The following is a 16840-nucleotide window of genomic DNA, read 5'->3' as shown; positions in this document are numbered from 1 at the left end:
CTCTGTAGATATCTGTAGGTACTTCTTAAATGAAGTAATGAAGTTAAGTTGTCAGTAGATTAGATGTTCAATAAATATATCTTTTTCCAGGACCTCTGCACCTACATTCTCCCTCAGATCCTTTGTCTCCAGTATATCTGACAAAATATTTGAAATGAAGAGGAATGTGTGGTAGATTTGAAAGTCATCATAGAAGGATGAATGTTCATAACAGAAAGATAGAGAAGGGAAAACCAACTTGTTAGTAGCCCTTGATCTGTTTTTGTTTGGGGGGAGGGGATAACAAAAAAGATTCAGGGGAGTTATATAATTTATTTGCTCAAGTTCTGTGCTTTCTGATTCTCAGTGTATCATTCTTTTAATCAATTATACTGCAGTATGGAAAGTCCTGTGAATTAGATGGACTCTAGTGAATGGACAATGGGGAAAGGGAAATTGAGAAAGGCCTTGTAAACAAGGGCAGATGGAAGCCCCCGAAGCACTGAGAATAATTTAAATTTGATACAGAAGGTGACAGGCAGCCCTGGAGGTTTGAGAAATGGAAACATGCAGTCAAAACTATGAGCACGGAAGATTATTTTGACAGCCTTTGGTACTGATCTGAAATTTCATATTTTTAAAACAGTTTTTGAGGCCTTGGGGAATATATTTTATATCCCTTGATTAAAAAAAAATTTCTACTATTACATAAATTGCTATATATTCCAGGAATCAGACTCTTTGTTTTGATTTGTTTTGCTTTGTTTCAGAAGGTCATGCAATTGAGTTATGTGACTGATACTTATTAGCTTAAACCCAATCATCTCATTTGGCTCAGCATAATTTTCACAATATAGAAATGATTTGGGTATTTAGTCAAGTTAAATAGAGATGTATGATTCCATCAAGTTAATTATTAGCAAGAAAGAAAAAAATGAAAGTGTGATATTGTTTAAATTGCAGATGTGTTAATACAGAATAATTATGTTGACTGAAAATGAGCAGTTCCATCAGGCAGACACCGAATTTTTTTCCCCTACCAGAGTCAACACTGAATGTCTTTTAATACACCGGAAAATTACTGGGCAGATTTGAAATAACAAAGCAATCACTGCAGGCTTTGTTTGAAATTCCTCTACAGAATAAGACAAATAAAATGATTACAGTGATTTGAGTAGTTGGAATTTTATATATATTCACTTACAAAAACAATATCCCAATTAGTTGACAATTGGTAGCTTCTGTTAGTTCCTGAAATGGTTTCTGCATTAAGATTATTGATCTGTACTTCTATTCAGGTTACCTGAGAGAAGGTTATTCTCATAATAATGAACACATGCAAAGGTTGTACTTATAAATATACCTATTTTACTATTTCAAATTTATGATCTAAATGTATTACCCATATAGGAAATTCTATCGCTTGTACTGTTAACACTACTGCAACAATATTATGTTGAATATTAGTGAATTTGGAAGCTTTATTTTCTTCTACTCTAGTTGTCTTGGCTAGGGTTCTGAATTTAATGCTTTCATTTTTCTCTGTAATTTCAGTAGAGAAATAAGTAAGTTCACTGGATTTTCCAAACTGAGTGTTTGAGAAGTCTAAGTGTGGATTCTAATTTTCTAAAGAGAAACATGTTAGAGTTAGAAGTAGTCAAGATACTTGCTTATAAAGTGAAATGGATGTACTGTGAAATGAATACCCTGTCACCAAGTCTATTAGATACATGCTCCCTCTCTAATGAAACACCAAAACAAATGCTCCCTTAATCAAGTAGACCTTAAATTCCTCTCACACCAAGAAGTTTGGAAGTAGTTTTGTGGATCAACCATGTTGAGCCATGATTTGGTATCTCTTATATCTTTTATTCATACTCACAAGACAAATGCCTCAAGTCCAGGCATAATATCCAAGCTCAAGGCAAGGAGAAGAAGGGGCACGTCAGCACTGAGCTTGTCAGTCCCATCTATCAGAAAGCACTAAATTTACCAGTAATCCAGCAGACTGCAGATTATACCCCATTGGCTCGAACTGTGTCACGTGACCATCCCAACCTGCAAGGGTGTCTGGGAAGATGTCATTTTCACAGTTTTTCTAGCAGAGGCAGGCAAGGAAGTGAGTTTGGGAATGAGCATTCCTTAATTAGTCAGCCAACCATGTCTGGGACAATTAGTGGATTAGATGAAAGAATTTCGAACCCAGGGTTTCATTGGTCTGCTATACCTAATTCTGTTTAAGATTCCTCTAGGACTTAAGAATAGATTTATTAATGCAGATATCAAGGGATATCTGCGAACATGGCCTTGAAGTAGTAGCTACTCCCCTACAAGATATAATAGCCACCAACAAGTCTAGGTCAGGTCAGGGTGCAGACTTCCCTCTTTTGGTTTCTTTCTCCTCTTTTGATCATTTCTAGTATTTCACATAACTTAGCTGTATCCCTGGAGTTCTCCTGAAACCATGTTTTTGTTTTAAAAAGTAACGTTCTCTAAGTTATAACCTCAAATGCGTATTTAAAATTAGCATAAACATGTGAAACACCTATAATTAATAAAATTCCTACATAAATGAACCCCAATTTGAATTTATATTATTTCCATGTCCACATTAGTTTAAATATCTACTTATGATATTTCACTAATAGTTTATAACTACCTTTCTCATTTTTTCATATAACCATCTAGGTCCTTTATGAAAATCCCCTGGTTTTTTTCATATACAATATTGGTAACTCAATTGTGCATATACCAGCTCACTCACATTTACAACTAGCCATTCTTCAAAACAGAAAGTACCCCCAAAAATATTTGAGTCATACTTTTGCACAGAAATTATTATATGCAATTTTTATGCTAAATGTTTTATAGAAATGACAAAAATTCTGCCTTGATTTAAGTTTAAAAAAATCATGTCTCTACACATTACATAAAGCTAACTTTACACTCACTTACTAAACAACAGCATATTACATAAAAGTACGTTTGGAATACTTAGAGAACTTTTGCTCGAGAAAAGAAATACTGCCTTCACCAGCACCAAAATGGCCTCGTCATATCTCCTTGGGCCTTATTTGAACTTTGAGGTGTAAGTAACCTGCTTTTGGCAGGTCATCTTCAATCAGAGGGCTAAACAGATAAGTTTAAGATAGAAAAACTTTGCTTTTAGGTGAACAAACACTTTGAAAATTTCTGGCAAGGAGCACTGTCTATTAAGAGCAGCCTGAGAGCAGAATGTTTCATCATCATAAAAAAGACTCTAGAAGCCTATTGTCAGATAACAGAGTTAACAAGTATGAACAAAAATAACAAGAGCATAAAATTTAATCAGTGCTCTTCTTCAGACCACTAACCAAACAAATACACACACACACAGAGCCATTTGTAAAATAAAAAGACATAAAAGCTTCAGTTTCATTTACTTCATGTTGACTAATCACGTTAGCCACAGAATCTTTAATTAAAAGAAGATTGAAAGTAATGAAAGCTTTATCAGCCCTTTTTGTTACAAAGGAGTTAGCATTTCTTTGCTGTCTTGCTAGCAACCCTATTGCTGAGAGTTTAGTTAAGCCACTTTGGAAGATCCACAATACCCTTATGTCCTTATGTATAGCCCTATAGCTGGAAACAGAAGGAAGTTAGGTTAATGGGAGCTGAAAGTGAAAGTGAAGTCGCTGAGTCTTGTCAGACTCTTTGAGACCCCATGGACTGTAGCCTATCAGGCTCCTCCCTCCATGGGATTCTCCAGGCTAGAGTACTGGAGTGCCATTTCCTTCTCCAGGGGATCTTCCTGATCCAGGGATTGAAGCCAGGTCTCCCGCATTCCAGGCAGACGCTTTAACCTCTGAGCCACCATCCACAATTACTGAGCCACAGGAAGTAGATTTAAGGTGGTGCTCCCCGAAATCCTAAAGGTTAAGCAAAACTGCTTCCAGGACTTAGGAGAAGGGAGAGAGAAACTAGGAAGAGGAACAACTGCCTGGTGAGTCCAAGGTTCCAGAATTCTTGCTTTTGAATTCCCTGGAGATCTCTTTTAGAACTGTGTTGTCTAATTTGGTTTCTATAAAAGATTTTGTTTGAAGAAAGTGTGTTTTGTTTTAAAATGTTTGTCTGTTGTTGAAAACAATTGTGCCAAGGGAAAACAGAAGAAAAGGAAAAAAAAGGCCTGAGAAACTATTGTGAGACATAGTGAAACCACCCATTATCCTATGCTTTATTTTAAAATACAAGAAAACATCACCTAAAAGAGAAAATTCAGTCCAGCAAGTTATGACTAAGCATCTCCACTGCCTAACACTAGTATGTTCAGGGAATGAGACAAAATAAGTAATTTATGAAGGGACTGAGGTAGGAAGAACAGTGTACTTAAATCGGAAATTTGGTTTTCTCTACTGACTGCACCTGAAGGATTGGAGGCCACAGTCACTTGTCTTAGAAGTGACTTGTCACAGTTACTGTTGAGCATCTGCTATGTGCCAGGTACTCTGCATGTCCTGAGGATTCAACAGTAAGTTAAATGTGATTGGGCTTCCCTTATGGCTCAGCTGGTAAAGAATCCGCCTGCAATGCAGGAGACCTGGGTTTGATCCTTGGGTTGGGAAGATCGCCTGGAGAAAGGAAAGGCTACCCACTCCAGTATTCTGGCCTGGAGAATTCAATGGACTACAGTCCATGGGGTTGCAAGGAGTCGGACACGACTGAATGACTTTCACTTTAAGTGTGATATCTGCTGTCCTGCCCCGAAAGAACTCACAGAACAGTAGTAGTCACTGAACAGTAAATCAGGAAACATTTATTAGGTACTTGTTCTGGGCCCAGCAATGTTCCAAGCACTTTTATAAGGATTAGTTTTTACATCTTCATGGCAATCTCACTAGGTACATAATATGTGGATTCCCATCTTATAGGTATAGAAATGAGGCATCTATCAGTTCTATAACTTGCCCTCAAAGTGCAGAGATGTCTCTGAGCTTAGTTCTTGGAATTCTTTTGTAAACTCTGAATGTAGTAGATCAAGAAGGAAATAGTAGTGGTTTTGTGAGTGCATTTTGGAAGCAGTGTTCTGTACAAGTGTGAGTAATTGTTAAATCAAGGAAAGATAAATGAATTAAAAGTTCAATAAGTCATGAGCCCATGCACCACAGCTACCAAAGCCCATGTGCCCTAAAGCCTGTGCTCCACAAAAAGAGAAACCACCACAATGCGAAGCCAACACACCACAGCTAGAAAGTAGCCCCCACTCACCACAACAAGAGAAGTCCCCACACAGCAACAAAGGCCCAGCACCGCCAAAAATAAAGAATACAATCTTTTAAAAGTTTAATAAGTCACAACTGGAAGTGTTTCCCTCACCCAAAATGTAAAGATGCAAAGAAATACAGGGTTATTAAGAAGAACCACCGCTGGCTTCTAGAATATAAGTAATTTCTTATGAAGTATTCCTGAGCCATCAGAGTCCATCCTGGATTAAATACTGGTAGGAAGGAAATTAAGAGCTGGGTATTTCTCAGGCCCTGACTATGTAAATCTCATCCTCCCAGCCAGCAAGACAATCCAGATGTAGCTGCATACGATTTTCATGACATCGAGTTCACCTGTGCCAAGGAAGAAGTGGAGCTGGGTATCAGCAAGGAAACTACCCCTTTGAGGTAGAGGGTGAAAATGTACTATCCAAATGGTTTCACTTATGTTCTAGAAACAAGCCACTGGGCATTGTCGAGATCCAGTAGCAAAAAGATGCTTGAGGGCTAGGCCTTTCCCGTTTCTGCTTGAGTCTAGATTTTGTCCCGCTATTGCATCTAAAATCTGTTCTAGTCAAAGCCTATTTGCAGAAATTGTGTTTGTAAATAGAAGCAGATTAGAATAACTTAAAGGTCAATGGCAAAGCTGAACTATTTCCAGTGTTAAACACAGAACTCAAAAGAAGACATCCTCCATAATAATGTGCCTGAAAGCATCTGAGGTTAGAAATTGGGTTTAATTTCGCTAGTGGGGGAGGAGAAAAATCTTGTCCGTATTTGTGATTGTGGTATAGCTTCTAGAAAATGTGCCCTTTGTTACAACATGAAAACAGACATTTTAGAAATTTGCTATCCACTGTCACTCTTCAATTAACTTCTATTCATTCTGCCAGCAAGAAATTGTGTTCAGCCCATTAAAAATAGGAGGCTTCCTTTTCTATCCCCTTTGCCATTATTGATATTGTTAATCATTTTAATTAGTGGCTTCCCATGATTTCAATCAAGGCCAATTAGACTCAAACCCGATAAACAATGAAGAGGTGAAAACAGCAGCTCAAAACATGGATTAATCTCACCAGTACAAAGTGGAAGGAGCTGCACTTTAAATTGCTTCTATTCACCTCTAAACAATGGCATTTCCTGGTCCTACTGACTATACTGGCATTAGGTAGCTTATGTGAAATGTAATCTATAGTCATACCTTTCAAAGATTTTTACCCTCTATGCTGCTTCGGACAGCGTTTGTGTTTGTCCAGGTATTCTCCATCATGCCCTGGTTTAGAGTTTTGTACACCAGCTACCAAATCAGTTTAAATTTCTTGCACTTTCCTTTTCCACCTCCCCTTCTGTGTGCCTATTTCCCTGCCTTTCTCTGCCCTTACAAAAATCCATTCTCCATTAGCAAAGAATAATTCCCATTCCCAGTGATATTAAAGAAAAGTGACAGTGTTAGTCGTTCAGTCGTGTCTGACTCTTTGCAACCCCATGGACTGTAGCCTCTGTCCATGAAATTCTCCAGGCAAGAATACCAGAGTGGGTAGCCATTCCGTTCTCCAGGGGATCTTTCCAACCCAGGGATCAAGCCAAGGGTCTCCCGCATTGCAGGCTTGTTCTTTACCATCTGAGCCACCAGGGAAGCCTGATATTATAGAAGTTCAATATATATAGTTTCAGGCAACCACAATATATTTATCTGGATATAGTGTTAAATTATTTTCATAAGATACTTTTCATTTAATTCCCTCAACAATTCTATGACATCGTTATTACTGTTAGCCCCATTTTACGGATGATAAAACTGAGATTTCAGGAATATAAGTAACTTTAATAAGCCAGAAAAAGTTAGACTCAGGATGTAAACTCAGTTCTATATTGTTCTAGAGCTCAAGCATGAACTCATGTTCAGACTTGCGCTGGTCTATACTTAAAAACAGAATCAGAACAGTCAGTTGGAAAATGTCCAAACACTAAAACTTTTGGAAAATGTCCAAACACTAAAATTTTACCATTAATCTTTCTTAGAATGGCTACAGTGAAGAGTATTGTGTTTTTTTTTTTTTTTAATAAAAATTGCATCACCTAATCCAACCCATCCTCACTTCTCTGACCATATTGCCAAGTGACATAGTACACACCATCTTTTAGACAAGCCAAGGAAATTTTATCAGTACTCTAAGGTCTACACAGTAGACAGTTTTTTTCAAGTATAGTTGATTTACAAAAACTTTGGAATGCTCCGTGAATCTGTGTGTCACCCTTGTATAGGGGCCATGTTAATCTCTTTATCATTCCAATTTTGGCATATTTGCTAGCGAAGTAAGCACAACAGTAGACAATTTTTATCCCTTGGAAACTCTTCAGACATAACATGGGCATGTATCTTAACACTTCAAAACTTCATGATTCCTCTGTTTTAAATGTGTGACAGGAAACAGCCTAAAAAGCAAAGCTGAATTTGGATCATGGTTGTAATATTTACTGTCTGAGGTGTCTTAGCCTTCCTCAGTGATCAACTGCAAAGAAATAGAGGAAAACAACAGAATGGGAAAGACTAGAGATCTCTTCAAGAAAATTAGAGATACCAAGGGAACATTTCACGCAAAGATGGGCTCGATAAAGGACAGAAATGGTATGGACCTAACAGCAGCAGAAGATATTAAGAAGAGGTGGCAAGAATACACAGAAGAACTGTACAAAAAAGATTTTCATGACCCAGATAACCACGATGGTGTGGTCACTCACCTAGAGCCAGACAACCTCGAATGTGAAGTCAAATGGGCCTTAGAAAGCAACACTACGAACAAAGCTAGTGGAGGTGATGGAATTCCAGTTGAGCTATTCCAAATCCTGAAAGATGATGCTGTGAAAGTGCTGCACTCAATATGCCAGCAAATTTGGAAAACTCAGCAGTGGCCACAGGACTGAAAAAGTCAGTTTTCATTCCAATCCCAAAGAAAGGCAATGCCAAAGAGTGCTCAAACTACCACACAATTGAACTCATCTCACATGCTAGTAAAGTAATGCTCAAAGTTCTCCAAGCCAGGCTTCAGCAATACGTGAACCGTGAACTTCCAGATGTTCAAGCTGGTTTTAGAAAAGGCAGAGGAACCAGAGATCAAATTGCCAACATCCGCTGGATCATGGAAAAAGTAAGAGTTCCAGAAGAACATCTATTTCTGCTTTATCGACTATGCTAAAGCCTTTGACTGTGTAGATCACAATAAACTGTGGAACATTCTGAAAGAGATGGGAATACCAGACCACCTGACCTGCCTCTTGAGAAACCTTATATACAGGTCAGGAAGCAACAGTTAGAACTGGACATGGAACAAAAGACTGGTTCCAAATAGGAAAAGGAGTACGTCAAGGCTGTATATTGTCACCCTGCTTATTTAACTTCTATGCAGAGTACATCATGAGAAACGCTGGGCTGGAAGAAGCACAAGCTGGAATCAAGATTGCCAGGAGAAATATCAATAACCTCAGATATGCAGATGACACCACCCTTATGGCAGAAAACAAGAAAAACTAAAGAACCCCATGATGAAAGTGAAAGAGGAGAGTGAAAAAGATGGCTTAAAACTCAGCATTCACAAAACTAAGATCATTACATCTGGCCCATCACTTCATGGAAAATAGATGAGGAACAGTGAGAGACTTTATTTTTCTAGGCTCCAAAATCACTGCAGATGGTGACTGCAGCCATGAAATTAAAAGACACTTACTCCTTAGAAGGAAAGTTATGACTAACCTAGATAGCATATTAAAAAGCAGGATATTACTTTGCCAACAAAGGTCCGTCTAGTCAAGGCTATGGTTTTTCCTGTGGTCATGTATGGATGTTAGAGTTGGACTGTGAAGAAAGCTGAGCACCGAAGAATTGATGCTTTTGAACTGTGGTATTGGAGAAGACTCTTGAGAGTCCCTTGGACTGCAAGGAGATCCAACCAGTCCATTCTAAAGAAAATCAGTCCTGGGTGTTCATTGTAAGGACTGATGCTGAAGCTGAAACTCCAATACTTTGGCTACCTGATGTGAAGAGTTGACTCATTGGAAAAGACCCTGATGCTGAGAGGGATTGGAGGCAGGAGGAGAAGGGGACGACAGAGGATGAGATGGCTGGATGGCATCACTGACTCGATGGACGTGGGTCTGAGTGAATTCCGGGAGTTGGTGATGGACAGGGAGGCCTGGCGTGCTGCAATTCATGGGTTGCAAAGAGTCGGACATGACTGAGCAACTGAACTGAACTGAGGTGTCTTAAGCAGGTTACTTACCTTTTCTGAGTTTAAGGCCTTTGGGATATAGAAATAATAAAAATGAGTGAATTTAACCCAGAAAATGGCAAATATAAAATTTACCTTGCATTTAAAAAAAATTTTTAAAGAATCAACTGAAATATATTTCTAAATGTGCCTGACCTGTAACTGTTTCTTAATAAATGGTGGTATTAATTATTATCATTTATGTGTCTCACATAATGTGTAAAGCATATAATGATATTTTTATACAGAAGCAGGTGGACAGTAGGTTTCAGTTAGGCAGAGTATCCAGACATAGTATGCTGCTGCTGCTAAGTCGCTTTAGTCGTGTCCGACTCTGTGCAACCCCAGAGATGGCAGCCCACAAGGCTCCCCAGCCCCTGGGACTCTCCAGGCAAGGACATAGTATAGCCTGTAACAAAAATCCAACCAAAGAGACTCCGATTAGAAAGGAAATTGATTGTAGTAGAGCATTAATCTGGTTACTGGAGATAAAGTAGAAGGCTGAGCTTGATTGAAAAGAGCAAGGTAATTAAGACAGCAATTACTAACACTCAAAAGCATTTGTATCAGTCAGCTATTGCCACTATAATGCTGAAAAACAACTCCAAAATACAATGCTTACAAGAATAATTATTCTCACACTCATTTTGTCTTATCTAAAATGGGCTCAGCTATATCTCTGCTTCATAATGTGGGTCAGCCTATCTTGCCTAAAGACTGAAGATTCAGTTTAGATCCATTCCATGAATTTTTGTTCTGATGCTCAGGCTGAAAAGGTAACAGTTTTTAGAGAATGTTTTCTTTTTCATAGGAAATCACTAAGTCATAACAGGAAAAGCTCATTTATACAGGTACATTTTAAGCTTCAGCTTTCATCAGATCTTCTAATATCTAGTTTGGCTAAAGCAAATTACATGGTTTCATATAGTGAGTTATATTCAACTCACCATCAGACAATAAATAATATGGACAGACAATTTTATTACAGGGGAATGAAAAACTACAATCAGTAAATTAATCTAACATACAAAACTGAGAAATTGCTAAACCTTTCAGCTATTCATCCAGAGATTCTCCTGCCTGCTTTGCAGACTTGTTCTAGAATTTAGACCTGAAACTTCAGACTGGTTTGGGAATTGTCAATTCTGGAAACTGGATGAAAATTGCATGAGTAAAAGAACAAATCAGCCTGATTGTGACTGTGGTTGAAGTCTTTGACCTGATCCATGTAATTTTCTGTTTGTGGTATGCCCCACTCTCAAATGCTTTGCTTTGGTTCTTAAGGTTTCATTTGTTTGCTTTTATTAAGGATGCTGGTACACATTAATAGAGCTATTGATTACATATCTATTTGCTTTCCTAATTTGTTTTCTCCAGGAATTTCATGTCTAACTATTTATTTTCCATTTCTTGAGTTGCATTTGTACAGAATGCAGAAAAAACCAGTTGCTTCACCACTGTCCTGGGCTTTTTCCCAACTGATTAATTTGAACAGTGATAATGAAGATTCGATAAGATTTTATCTCCTTGTTTTGTGCTTATGAATTGATGTGCTCTTTAGAGCTTTAAAATATCATCCCTTGATATACATTTACAGTGCATATCTTCACCCCAAATCAATATATGTGGAATCAATTCTGATTTAAGTGTTTTTCAGGTACCATTATGTTTGTTAAATTGAGATGTTTTCTTACGGTCAAAGCATGAGAAGCAACTTAGACTAAATTTTGTTGGGAACTTCTGCTGGCTCTCGGGAGAAATGACTGTGATTATTTCATTGTGTAGCTTGAGCCTAATCTAGACTTCTTCTGAGTTTGCTTAGAGTTATGCAGTCTCACCCAGCATAATGCCTTCATATAGTTTTCTCCAGCAGTAACTGAGGACAACCTCCCTGCTTTCAGATTTTTGTGCTCCCTTATTATAAATATATGTATGTAATAAACATCCAACCAGTCCATCCTAAAGGAAATCAGTCCTGAATATTCATTGGAAGGACTGATGCTGAAGCTGAAATGCCAATACTTTGGCCACCTGATGCGAAGAACTGACTCATTTGAAAAGCCCCTGATGCTGGGAAAGATTGAAGGCATGGGGAGAAAGGGACGACAGAGGATGAGATGGTGGATGGCATCACCAACTCAATGGACATGAGTTTGAGTAAGCTCCGGGAGTTGGTGATGGACAGGGGAGCCTGGCATGCTGCAGTCCATGGGGTTGCAAAGAGTCGGACATGACTGAGTGACTGAACTGAACTGAAACATGGGCTTCTCAGGTGGCTCAGAGGTAAAGAATCTGCCTGCCAATGCAGAAGGCCAGGAGACGCGGGTTCAATCCCTGAATCAGGAAGGTTTCCTGGAGAAGGAAATGGCAACCAACTCCAGTATTCTTGCCCGGAAAATCCCATAGACAGAGGGACATGGTGGACTACAGTACATGGGGTAGCAAAGAATCTGACACAACTTAGCAACTAAACAAAATATGTGTGTGTGTGTGTGTGTGTGTGTGTGTGTGTGTACACTTTTATATCACTGTGAATGAATTATGAATATTCTTTTATCTCAGTTCCCTAATTAACTTATGAGAATAATATGGTAGGTACAAAGCATTTATTCACATGTGCCCAGTACTTACAGTAAAATAACATTTTATGAAATGACTGTTATGGTGCACCCAAAACCACAATGAATAAACTTTATATGATCAAGACTTCAAACATTAGTCACACTATTTTTGTCTATAAGTTTTCCTATTGTATTTCTTACTACTCTGAGAAAGTGGCTTGTAGGCACTAATCTGTCCTAGCAGCTTATAGTTCAATTTTTAATTATGTTAATCAAATAAACATATACAAAATATTAATCTATCTTGAGATTTGATCTCTAGTTAAAGCATTCCCCTATATTTTCTTGAACATTTCCATTCTGTATCATCTTTGTGATGATTCTTGCTCTGTACTTCTCTGGGACTCTATCACTCTTTCCTGGTTGCTATCTGAGTAGCATACAGTACATAATCTATAACAAAATTACCTTTAGGGACCAGCTATGAATTCATATATGTCTGAATATCATTTTTTGACATCTTATGAGTGCATTTCAATATCATTGTATAGTACATATACATTCAAAACCTTTAGTCTGGGAAAAATCAGAGTCAAAGCAAACCAGAGAACTGGTACTCTCTGGTTGGTACTATGGGGTTAAAAAGATCAGTATTTCATCCATATCCTCTTGTATTTATTATTTGTTTCTAATTTTACACTTTAGTGATTGGAATATTCTAAGATAGATCTTTCATTTATTTAGAATTTTATTTTTTGTTCTGCACTCAACTTTTTACTGAATTTTTCATAGTTCTCTTTGATATTCTTCTGCATCTTCTTACATACAGTTCTGAATTCTTTGCCCTTCCTTTCTTTGAATTTACTGGGTATCGTGGCTCTTATCCTCTGTTCTTTAATATATTTTATTAAAGAGATGCTCATGGAAAGTTGACAACAATCTGCCTCATCCTTCACATTTCCTTACATCTAATGAGGTTGTTCTTGTAAGAAGTAAACACCAGAAGCACATTCCATTCCATCTTTTACATTGCTTTGATGCTTTGTTTAAATTTATTCTGTAAATAATATCTTAAATCAATGCCTTTCTTTTGAAGGTCTTTGAATCTATTTGGAATAGCATGACTATTTTTATCTTTGACTCCACTTATATTTCATGATCCAATTTAGAAGCAGTATGGTGTATTATAAAGAGCTGGATATACTCAGTCTAAGGTTTTGAATCCTAGGTCAGCCACTTAACTATCTATGTGACCTTGGGTAACTTGCCTTCTAGTTTCCTTTGCATTGCCTTTAACCCTCACAGGCTGTTGTGAGGATAAAGAAAAATACCTGACAAATGGTATACCCTTTGTAAACAATGGTTAAATGATGCTGACATCTGCTTGAAAGATACTCAGAAAATTCTGAGTCATTACCCACAGAATTAATCTGGGGTAAATTGATTTAATTGATGCTCTCTTTAACGTCTTTGCACTATGCTGCTAATGATGATGTGGCACGCTTCCCTGAAAGTAAAAGCAAGACCTCCTTCATACCATGCTGATCTCTTTCTATTTCCATAATAGAATATTGCTGATAGCCTTTTCCCTATTGAGCTCTTCTGGATACCTTCCCTTTAAAGAAAAGCCATTCATAAGAGCCTTTACCACTTTGAAATATTTGTGCAAATCATTAAAATATATGCTACTAAGGATGCATTGTGATGCAAGAAGTGGCTACTATGAAGTCATTTTTATTTAAGTTCATTAGGATAAAACATGTTTCAAAAGGGAGATAATTTGTACTAAGTAAAAAAGGAAGCCTGAAAGGAGAGATGAGAAAAGCAGAAAAAAAGAAAAGAAAAAGTTAACTCTACCAAGGCTTACTGAGAGCAAATTCTGTGCAGGATGCTGTTTTAGGTTTGTTAGTGGTACCAAAGTGTTTCAGGACTGTCAAGAATGACAATTTTTGTCAGGAGAAAGTCTCATTGAAATGGAAGTTCCTTTCCTAGCCCTCACAGTGACTGAAAAAGGATGGCTGTTGAGTGCATTTTGGGTTGAATGAATGATAGATCAAATGGAAAAGGCTTAATCAGTGTTACTTTGGAGGTAGCTGGATTGGAAGAAATGTTAGAAATATTGTTTTGTTAAGAAGAATGGTCAAATAATAAGAGATATGAATTTTTTTTAAATATTTTTTTCCAGTTTGTGGGTTAAGCAAATAAATTTATAGAATTATAAATGATCAAAATAAAAAAGGGATCTTAGCAGTGATTCTAGTCTACCTTATTTCAGAAGCTGAGTTTAAATTCATGCTAGAAAATGCGTGCTTTAATTCCCACCATTTCTACCTTTTATCTTGGCCAATTAGCCAGCAGACATTTAAGGCATTTACCACTTTACATGATACTTAGATGCTGTCAGTTTGAATTATTTTTATAGGGATCTCATGTGTAAATTGTCTAAATAATACTGTGGATTCCACGATGGCTTCCTTCCACCACTAAATATAATTATGAGTTTCATTTGTTCATGTCAGCTATGGTGGTTTTTGAGGCTACAGGCTGATTTTAATGCTGGGCAAAGTAAGCATAAGTTACATGAATTCTCCTGATGAAAAAATATCAACTTTTATTTCATTGACGTTTATGCCTTATCTCACTGTAACTTATTAGTATCACAGTGGCCTAATGTCGCTACTGGACAACTATGTGACTGGCAAAATAGAATATTACACTTAAAAAGGAATGTACACAAGTAAAATCAGAACCCTCTGGTATATCCGCTTTAAAAATGATATTACAATGCCCTTTGATTCAGAAGCAGTAGCATGAGAAAATAATAGAGACAGCCCTGTGCTTGTAATTGTTTTGGACACCCATTTGTCTGAGTCCTACACATAGAAAGGCTCACTCAAACACTTCCCAGCACCAGTCTCTTGCCGTAGCTTACCATATCCATTACTGCTCAAGCATGGTAACCAATTTACCATGAAAATGGAAAATTATTATTATTCCCCATACCTTAGTTTGTTTTATGCTTACATTAGAATGAGAATTAACGTTGGCTATGGCTAGTGTCAGGCTGTAAGTTTCCCAAAGAATTTCAAACTCTTTGTTGAAAATTCTTTCCTGTTTCTGTCCTTCCTGGATAATTCTTATCCACATAAGGGCAAGACTTAGCTTACTCCTAGTGCATTCACCTTCCTCTTCAGTTCAATTGCTCAGTCGTGTCCAACTCTGCGACCCCATGGACTGCAGCACACCAGGCTTCCCTGTCTATCACCAGCTCTTGAAGCTTACCCAAACTCATGTCCATTGAGTCAATGATAACATCCAACCATCTCATCCTCTGTCATCCCCTTCTCCTGCCTTCAATCTTTCCCAGAATCAGGGTGTTTTCTAATGAGTCAGTTCTATGCATCAGGTGGCCAAAGTATTGGAGTTTCAGCTTCAACATCAGTCCTTCCAATGAACACTCAGGATTTATTTCCTTTAGGATGGACTGGTTGGATCTCCTTGCTGTACAAGGGACTCTCTAGTTCCTTATAAACCCTAAAGTAACATTTCCCCAGCCATATGCCTCAGGATTTCCAGGAATCTTTATTTTGGTGAACCTGCAGTTGATTTTTTACAGACACCAGATTTGAGAACCGTTGCTCTTCAGTGAGACTTCCCTTGAGTTACTCTTATCCAAAGCTTGGACTCCAGCTAAAGACCAAGCTTGTTGCCCTGCAGAGAATCCCCTAGAAATTCCTGATGACTGTACTCTCTTGTTAGACTGCTGTACTCCTCAACTGAGGAGAACCACAGAGGAGGCACACTGTAGGGAAGGCTGTGTTTTGCTTCACTGATGTTTGCCAAGCATAGGTTTTCTAATTGCCCACATGGTAGCAGTGTAAATGTCCATTGACAGATGAATGGATAAAAAAAGAAGTGGCATATTTACATAGTGAAATACTACTCAGTCATAAAAAAAGAATGAAGTAATGCCATTCATGATACTGAGCAGGGCCCTGTGGAGCTCCTGGGCACAAGCTTGTGTCTCCTATTTCTTTGATGACAGAAAATAGCCCTCATTCAGCCTCCGTGACCTTCCCTGAGTTCCAATGACAGATTCAACAGTTGTTAATTAGGGAAGAGGGGGGACGTGAGACCAGGGGGAAATAGTCAAGAGAAACAGTAGTGCAGCCTTGGGACAAGGTCCTGGTTCCCCATCGATGGATACACACAACAATACCTTTGAGTTATTTTGCAGATAAACACCCTCCCAGGTGGGAGAAGTTAACAATTAACAATGGTAGGCTGCCCATAAGCACATAGACCCCAGACCAGATGGACCTGAAGGTCGGTGATGCAGACTCCTACTTACCTCACCACCAATCCATCAGAAGAATGTCCACGAGCTGATCAGGCCCTCTTTGAACAATTTCTATAAAATTTCTCACTATCTTCTTCGAATTGGGACACATGGTTCTGAAGGCATTAGCCTGCTGTGGCCCCCTTTGGCTGACAAAGTAATAAAGCTACCCGCTTCTGCCTCACCCAAAACTCTTGTCTCCGAGATTTAATTTGGCACCGGAGGAGCTGAGCTTTCAGCATCAATTCTGGCACTCCAGATGGGAAGTGTGTCTCTTCAGATACACAGCATATGTGTTTTCTCAGACAATTCAGAGTGTTAGACAAGAACCCATTTTCAGCCCTAAAAGGGGCTCCCCTTCCTGCAACATTCAAAACAACATTGATGGATTTAGAGATTATCATACTAAGTGAAGTAAACCAGACAGAGAAAGACAAATATATGGGTTACAGGTGG

General features: G+C 38.1%; 1 protein-coding gene and 1 non-coding gene across 3 annotated transcripts in view; one reads left to right on the top strand and one right to left on the bottom strand.

Annotated features, from left to right (window-relative positions):
* The window catches only part of KCNIP4 (potassium voltage-gated channel interacting protein 4), a 1318263-nt gene that overhangs the window by 582638 nt on the left and 718785 nt on the right, over positions 1-16840 (top strand). The window lies entirely within an intron of this gene.
* On the bottom strand, positions 7440-7543 carry LOC139183772 (U6 spliceosomal RNA). The gene has a single exon (XR_011567389.1). It is a non-coding gene; the product is annotated as a U6 spliceosomal RNA (small nuclear RNA).

The sequence above is a fragment of the Bos indicus genome, chromosome 6, assembly GCF_029378745.1.
Source record: "Bos indicus isolate NIAB-ARS_2022 breed Sahiwal x Tharparkar chromosome 6, NIAB-ARS_B.indTharparkar_mat_pri_1.0, whole genome shotgun sequence".
Lineage (NCBI taxonomy): Eukaryota > Metazoa > Chordata > Mammalia > Artiodactyla > Bovidae > Bos > Bos indicus.
Note: the sequence above shows the minus strand (reverse complement) of the source record. Positions and strands in the feature narration are given on the sequence as shown.